Source organism: Ylistrum balloti, unplaced genomic scaffold (assembly GCF_031769215.1).
Source record: "Ylistrum balloti isolate Yb309-2 unplaced genomic scaffold, AGI_CSIRO_Ybal_v1 Utg371950, whole genome shotgun sequence".
Lineage (NCBI taxonomy): Eukaryota > Metazoa > Mollusca > Bivalvia > Pectinida > Pectinidae > Ylistrum > Ylistrum balloti.
Genome location: NW_026782955.1, coordinates 59474 through 68417, shown reverse-complemented (window position 1 = coordinate 68417; position 8944 = coordinate 59474). Strand labels below are relative to the sequence as shown.

General features: G+C 34.4%; 1 pseudogene; it reads right to left on the bottom strand.

The window, feature by feature from the left end:
- Positions 1 to 4997: 4997 nt before the first annotated feature.
- LOC132563987 (uncharacterized) lies at positions 4998 to 8899 on the bottom strand (annotated as a pseudogene).
- Between the last annotated feature and the right edge of the window lie 45 nt (positions 8900 to 8944).

Here is an 8944-nt window from a genome sequence, read left to right as displayed (position 1 = left end):
GCAGCCAGGGTCATTTAACGATGTGCACCTTAAGTTATATGTTTTATATGCGATAAAATTACTCAAATGTATGTAAGAAATAATTTTTGTTCCGCCTACTAGACTTCTACTAGACTTTTCAGTAAGTAAATTAATTTTTGAGACATGTAGATACAATGTACAGAATTTGTTGCAAAAAAAGATAATAATAAAAAACCCCATGAAAATTCAATGAAAACTTCATGAAAATACCTCAAATTAATGAAACAGCGATGAATTATTGTGCAAGTTTGTTTCACTGGGTCTAAGAAAATTTCACTGCTTTGAAATTCTCATGTTATTGCAAGGAAATATTTATTACAGTGTAAAAATTAAATCATTGTCCTTACTATGTTTGCAACATTACAATTTCATTGAAATATTCACAGCAATGGAAATACCAATGTTGCTTCTTTCTGCACATTGCCTCATATTTCTGAATTCATGACAATGAAATGAGGATTTTATGACGTTAACTTCTGCTTACAAAGTTTAAACACTTCAGAATAAATCAGTTTCCTCAACACCATACAAACAATACTCATTTCAATGAATTACAGCATTCTGAAACATTTTTTTTATACTAACAAAATTAAATCAAAACAAATACCTGATCATATAACCAGCTAGCTTGTGCATATAGGTTGTATATTAATTTGCGACATTCTGTGAATACATATACAGAAAATTGTATGCAACATCAACCCAGTTATCTTCCGTAACTTATAAACAGCCAATCGGCATCAATATCAAAACAAACACATGATATATTTGTTTTTGGAGGGAATCACATCCGGATGCATTCATGTCTTGTTTTCTGTTCATATTTTGGTGAGACATGAAATTTCATAGTGCTGAAAAATGCTCCCTTTCAGGGTGTAATTAAATTTCTGTGAACATTTCATTGTATTTTCATGGTGTAAACCATATGAAAACACAAAATTACAATCTGACAATAGCAAATGATGTCAAATGAATGACAATTACATTCAGACTAAAATGAATAGTTTCTCTACTCCCAACTGCTCATAAGCCATTGGTAAAGCATGATCTCTTAGGTTATGGATAAACATTTATCCCTTTCAAAACATGGATGGGAACGTTTATTCATGACTCTAAGAGGCAATGCTTTATCCTAGGCATTTATGTGAGCTAAAAAGAACATAAAACATGAACGTGTCGAAATACTGTTACTTTATTGCAGCACAAAAGGCTCATCAGCCTTATCGGTCACCTGAGTTTGAAAATTAGTGTACTATATATAATTTTGGAAAATAGCAATTGATTCATCTTAACTGGAACTTTTATACCAAATTTCATCGCAATTGGTTTCTACTTACCAAAGTTATGGTAGTCACAAGGATCACTGATGATCAAGTTCACAATGTTTTACTTTACGCTATTTTTTTCTCTCTTTAAGTTCTAAGTACAGTAAAATTGCAAAGGGCAATAATTCTGGAAATAATCTCTAAATTGGTCTGAATTATCAAATTTGTCCGAGATAATATTACTATAAAGCTGCATACAAAGTTTCTTCCAAGTAGTTTGTTTTTACTTGCATTATTGTGTTCACAAGGTCAAAGTATAATACAACTATAAAGGGGAATAACTTGTAAATAATTTTTAAATCCGTCTGGTTATCAAACTCAACTGAGACCTTATTAATATAAAACTGCAAAACAAATTTCATAAAAATTGGTTCAAAATTACTTAAATCATGTTCACAAGCTCAAAGTGTAATAAACCGCATGGGGACTAATTCTGTAAATAATCATTGATTCCATCCCTTTATAGAACTCATCCAAGATCTTATTGATATAAAGAGGTATACATGGTTTCATCAAGATTGGTTCATAACTACTTAAGTTATCCTGTTCAGGTGACCTAAAAAACCTAAATGGACTAGCATTATGTCCTCAAGACATCTGACCAACACAGAAACTTACAACTTTCCAAAACAGAACCCAGAAGTACAAACTTTGTTGTCATCAAGATAAATCTTTTTCTTCTATCATTGTAAGGTATATTACAACTTGGATTAAAATATCTTCATGGGAAGCCATAGTGCCAATTGCAAATAATCGTCAATACAACAACCCAAACACAGAAGTAAAAAAAATTCAGTAATCTGTATTAGAATGCATTATAAATGTTACATTAGGAAGCACCAAGACCTTTCAAATTATGTAGTCAAGTGATGATTCCTTGCAAAATAGTCATAGTATTAAACAGCTACAACGAGTGGAAATTGTCAGATCTTCTGTTTTCTGTGCCAAAATAGAAGTAACTAGAGTTGAAAATGCCTCCCATTACCTCCGAGGTCTTAGCTGAAGTTTTCACATATTGTACAGTGAATTGCTTCTAAGTAAGAAATTAGTTTATCCACTCCCAAATCACACATTTTCCAATAACAAGTTGGGCTGCCATTTTCTCTCAAAGAAGTTATTACCTCTATCATGCAAGCAATTAGCTTATAATGTTCTTATAATGTATGTACATGTAATTTTTAATTTGAAAAAATTATAATTTGTTTATCTCTCAGTTGTTTAACTCAATATAAATGGAAATGATTCCTCTGCAATAATTTGTAAATTATTTACAGCAACATTTCAATTCCTTTGTTCAACATCCATCATTTTGTCCATGGTCTAAGAGTTAACACTGTCCATGGTCTAAGAGTTCACATTGTGTCCGTGATCTAAGAGTTAACATTGTCCATGGTCTAAGAGTTAACATTGTGTCCGTGATCTAAGAGTTAACATTGTCCATGGTCTAAGAGTTAACATTGTGTCCATGATCTAAGAGTTAACATTGTGTCCGTGATCTAAGAGTTAACATTGTCCATGGTCTAAGAGTTAACATTGTGTCCGTGATCTAAGAGTTAACATTGTGTCCGTGATCTAAGAGTTATCACTGTCCGTGATCTAAGAGTTAACATTGTCCATGGTCTAAGAGTTAACATTGTGTCCGTGATCTAAGAGTTATCACTGTCCGTGACCTAAGAGTTAACACTGTCCGTGATCTAAGAGTTAACACTGTCCGTGATCTAAGAGTTATCACTGTCCGTGATCTAAGAGTTAACATTGTCCATGGTCTAAGAGTTAACACTGTCCATGGTCTAAGAGTTAACATTGTCCATGGTCTAAGAGTTAACATTGTCCATGGTCTAAGAGTTAACATTGTGTCCGTGATCTAAGAGTTAACATTGTGTCCGTGATCTAAGAGTTAACATTGTCCATGGTCTAAGAGTTAACATTGTGTCCGTGATCTAAGAGTTAACACTGTCCATGGTCTAAGAGTTAACATTGTGTCCGTGATCTAAGAGTTAACATTGTCCATGGTCTAAGAGTTAACATTGTGTCCGTGATCTAAGAGTTAACATTGTCCATGGTCTAAGAGTTAACATTGTCCATGGTCTAAGAGTTAACATTGTCCATGGTCTAAGAGTTAACATTGTCCATGGTCTAAGAGTTAACATTGTGTCCGTGATCTAAGAGTTAACATTGTCCATGGTCTAAGAGTTAACATTGTCCATGGTCTAAGAGTTAACATTGTGTCCATGATCTAAGAGTTAACATTGTCCATGGTCTAAGAGTTAACAATGTGTCCGTGATCTAAGAGTTAACATTGTCCATGGTCTAAGAGTTAACATTGTGTCCGTGATCTAAGAGTTAACATTGTCCATGGTCTAAGAGTTAACATTGTCCATGGTCTAAGAGTTAACATTGTCCATGGTCTAAGAGTTAACATTGTCCATGGTCTAAGAGTTAACATTGTCCATGGTCTAAGAGTTAACATTGTCCATGGTCTAAGAGTTAACATTGTGTCCGTGATCTAAGAGTTAACACTGTCTATGGTCTAAGAGTTAACATTGTCCATGGTCTAAGAGTTAACATTGTGTCCGTGATCTAAGAGTTAACATTGTCCATGGTCTAAGAGTTAACACTGTCCATGGTCTAAGAGTTCACATTGTGTCCGTGATCTAAGAGTTAACATTGTCCATGGTCTAAGAGTTAACATTGTGTCCGTGATCTAAGAGTTAACATTGTGTCCGTGATCTAAGAGTTAACATTGTCCATGGTCTAAGAGTTAACATTGTGTCCGTGATCTAAGAGTTAACATTGTCCATGGTCTAAGAGTTAACATTGTCCATGGTCTAAGAGTTAACATTGTGTCCATTATCTAAGAGTTAACATTGTGTCCATGATCTAAGAGTTATCACTGTCCGTGATCTAAGAGTTAACATTGTCCATGGTCTAAGAGTTAACATTGTGTCCGTGATCTAAGAGTTAACATTGTGTCCGTGATCTAAGAGTTAACATTGTCCATGGTCTAAGAGTTAACATTGTGTCCGTGATCTAAGAGTTAACACTGTCCACGGTCTAAGAGTTAACACTGTCCATGGTCTAAGAGTTAACATTGTCCATGGTCTAAGAGTTAACACTGTGTCCATGGTCTAAGAGTTAACATTGTCCATGGTCTAAGAGTTAACATTGTCCATGGTCTAAGAGTTAACATTGTGTCCGTGATCTAAGAGTTAACACTGTCCATGGTCTAAGAGTTAACATATAAATACTGACACAAATCTTAAGATTTTTCCATGATCTAAGATGTTACTATTTCATCCATAACCTAAGAGCATATAAACACTGACACAAATCTGAAGATTTTTCTATCATCTAAGATGTAACTATTTTATCCACGACCTAAGAGTCAACATTGTGTTCAGGATGAAAGAATTAACATATAAAACTCAACACAAATCTTTCATTGTGTGCATGACCTAACATTTAACATATAAACATCGATACAAATCTCAACATTCCTCCATAACCCTTTCTCCATAATCCAAGGTAAGTGTTAATACTTTATCCATGGCCTAAGTGTTAACATATTATAACATTTTTCCATGACCTAAGATCTTACTATTTCATCCATGACCTAAGAGTTTCTGATAGTTCATTTCTGATAGTCCGTCATTATCCTGTAGAGTACTTGGCATTTTTTAGCAGCATGTTTGAAACCTTCTTCTTTAATGTATCCCATTTTCTTCGGTGTAATTCTCCTTGGTTTTCTGCACTTTTCCTCACTGCCAGAAGACAGTGTTGTTGCGAAGGGCAAGTTTTTTCTATGGTCCCATCAAAATATGAGGAGAAGTATTTCTTGATCTCATTTTCTTCAACCTCGGTCCATTTCACTCTTACTGCCAATTGCAATTAAAAAAAAAAAAAAAAAAAAGAAAGTCAAAAGCATTTTCATGTATGAAGATAACTGCTATAAGAATGTTTTAAGGTTTTAATTTGGAATTGATTTGGTAGACAACACACTTTTAATGACAGTGAAACAGAACTCTCAGCAGGATGACTTACCAAATGGATAAAGATCAAACAACCTTCACCCTGGACCATTCATTGGTCACTTGACATAAAATGCCATTACAAAGTGTTCACAATGAAAGCGAACAGATCTCAGAGTTGGTCCTTAGATTATTATAAGCAACAATAACCATTGCACATCTGCACATGATAGCATAGAAAGTTCAAAACAATGGAGTTCAAGATAATCTAAACAAGGGCCAAGGGGGCTTAATTGTCATCTGACCAAACTTCTGTGACCTTAAAGTATGCAAAGGTCATTGATATGAGGAAACTTTGTAGCACTCCAGCCTCGGTACCTACTACCCATATATAATTACCCTGGGCCTTTTGGTCCATGAGAAGATTGTTAAAGGTTTTACATATTTGACCCCTGTGACCTTGAAAGTAGGTCACGAGCATCCATACGAGTAAAATTTGTAGCACTCCATCCCTGGGTCTTTCGGTTATTGAGAAAACCTTTAAGTAAAAAGTTTACGCACGGCAGATGCAACATAGTTCATCTTGACCTTTCGGGTCAGATGACCTAAAATTGCTGACAGATTATGAAAGGGCACTAGCACAATCATGTAAGAGCAGCACATGTTTGGTTGAAATCTGATATCATATATATTTGAATTACTTAAAGGAAATTACAGACTTTCATGATTTTTGAACTCCTATAAATGTCAACGGATTTCATTGACATAAAGCATTGATACTGTATATCAAGTGGATATCTGGTATTAATTATTGAATATTTACCTTTCTGTGACTTCTTTTTCTGTGGTTGTTCACTAAAGGAATCTACCATGCCAGATAGTTCCCAATCTGTTTGGTTAAAAGAAGAGAAGGGGAAATCAGTTAGCTACAAACTTTTTAACATCTTTTTTTTTTCATTGGTCTAAAGTCTAAAGAGGAGAGGTTTAATTGTGGGGCAGTTCTGTTCACAGGGTGTTTAAAAGTCTCCATATTGGATTTTTTGTTGCAGGAAACAACAATTTAACCATTAAATCCAAATCATGAAGAAAAACTATGATATGGATTTATTTCAAATAATTTTAAAAATGTTGTTTCGTATACAACAGTGCACAATACTCATAAAAGCATTATACAATACATTCAAATTTTCCAAATAAACTCAAAAGTCACAGATTTTATAATTTGTGTTAGCCTGTGGAACCTCTGGCAAGACTTCTTCCGATGTCAATTGGTTTATCACGTCAAGATTTAATTAAATTGACCAATGTCAGCACCTAGGGATTTTCTAAATAAGCATCAGTGGGGCATGGCTCAGTCGAAATTGGCAAAATGTTTTGAGGATATCATGTGTACAGTGTGTACACAGCTCTTCTGTAATGACCCCTACTATAATTATACAAATATTGACTAAATGAGATTCAATTTATGAATGTAAAGAACATAACTGATAATTTCCATGTCAGATTTGGCTGTTTCATTAATATGTGCCGTAATGTGAAATTTGACATGATTTTGACCATTGTATGGTCAAGGACATCCATTTAACTTTGCGGTGTACCAAATGTACAGAAATGCACGCATAATGCCCATCAAATTATTATCAGTTTCCATTTCATCAATCTATTTTACAACAAAGGTGATCAGATACATGGCTTGGTCCAAATACTTTTTCACTGATAACTTGTTAACACATATAATCAACTCTGCCTTCTAGTTTCTACACATGGTAATTTAATGCCAGTACTGCTATGTAAATCTCGAAAGCATACCCCAGTACATATATGTTAAGTTCGTATCACTTAACTTTTTATGATAATTGAAAATGTGGGGAGGCGAGAAAAGCAATACGAACCATCAAGATGGGAATCTGAAGCAGTTGCATCGGTGTCTCCTCCCTTGCTCTCATGGATAGACTCTTCAAGTTCTACAGGTAACAAAATATCAAGTTCCATTATAAAATTCTAGTACTATCAACTTATTGTTCTGTATCTATTAAAGGCAAAAATATCCTCATATTTGGAATATTGTACAAGGCATACAATATTCACAACACCTTTTAATAATCTTCAGCAAGATCTAAGTTTTAACAAACTAATGCTTTATCACTTGACCAGAGCTACCCAATATCACTGTAGAACAACAGTCCATGTTTCTTTGCTTGATGATTTTGTTACACTTATTCAAATTGTAAATTTTATTTTGCACAGACATGAAACTTCTATAGTAGGCATCAACTCTGAAAAATGCATCAATATAGCAACTATTTTTTACATGCAAAATAGAACCGAATAAAAGAATGCAATCCATTTTATGGTAGCAATGTACTTGTTAATATTGCTACAATAGTTTAAGGCCCTCACAAATTTTAGACATCTATACGAGACAACAAAATTAACAGTTTCATATACATTTTGTCTGCAAATACGGAAATAACCCTATAGGCAAAAGCCGCTGTTTCTTTTTTAATCCATAGCTTAGAGGTCAAAAACTCACTAAACATGGCAAGAATTCATACAGAAACTATAATTAATGCATATTTCATCAAATTCAAGGCCAATTTTCACAAATTCAAGGCCTTAATGTGAATTTAAGGCCATTTAAGGCTTTTTCACCATTATCAGGGATTTTAAAGGATAAGCTCTGTTTTGTTTTAGGGCAATTTAAAACCCTGAATTATTCAATTTTTCAATCATTTGGGAGGTCCTCTTTAATATGGAAAATAAGTATTTCTGCAATAAGATTTACTATATTTTTATCGTAGTAATTAATTTTAGGATCAATTAAAAATAAATACATATGTACCTTAGACTCTCCAATTCACCAGGACGCCTCCGGTTATATACCATAAGTCTCACTGCAGTCAAAACAGCTACCTCTCTGTAGAATGCCTCATTGATAGTGCTTTGGTCCAGATCTAAATCTTGCAGTTGCGTGACAAGGTAGGATGCCAGTTTCACAATATCATCAGGAATTGGCAGCGGTGACAATTTATTGAAATGCCTTTCTTCCAATGTAACACGCACAATTTTGGAAACTTTGACACTCCATTCCATTTGGAGTAAACGAAGGAAGTCTGTCGCTGCCTCTTTAGCCTTTACATTATTTTCCTTAATGGCAAGGCCCAGTTTTGCTGACGCCAAATGTGTAAGGTCATATCCAAGTTTCAATGCGGTACTGGGATTTTTCAATTCCTCATTTCCATCTTCATGACAGGCTTTCAGGGAGCACTGGACAACACTATCAAAATATGCAGGATTCAAAAACTCATCCATTGTTGAATTTTAAAGTCCAGAAGATTCTCGTAGTAAAAGCAAAAATCTAGCAGCAAGTCTCATCCTAAAACTTGTAAACCCTCTACTCCTCAATTTATTACCAATGTTTTTTACCAGCCAAATATCTCCAAGAGCCACTATTAATCGGTCATTCTGTGCAACTGATGTGATGTTGTCTCTTGTCATGGATGGGAACACAGTTTTTTCCAGTTTTTTTGGTGCATGTGGAGAGAGCTTCCCAGTCATCACCTTTGACTGAATGATTGCAAGGCCCTTATTGAATTAATTACTTGCACTCTGGTTCTTTTGATCTGCACA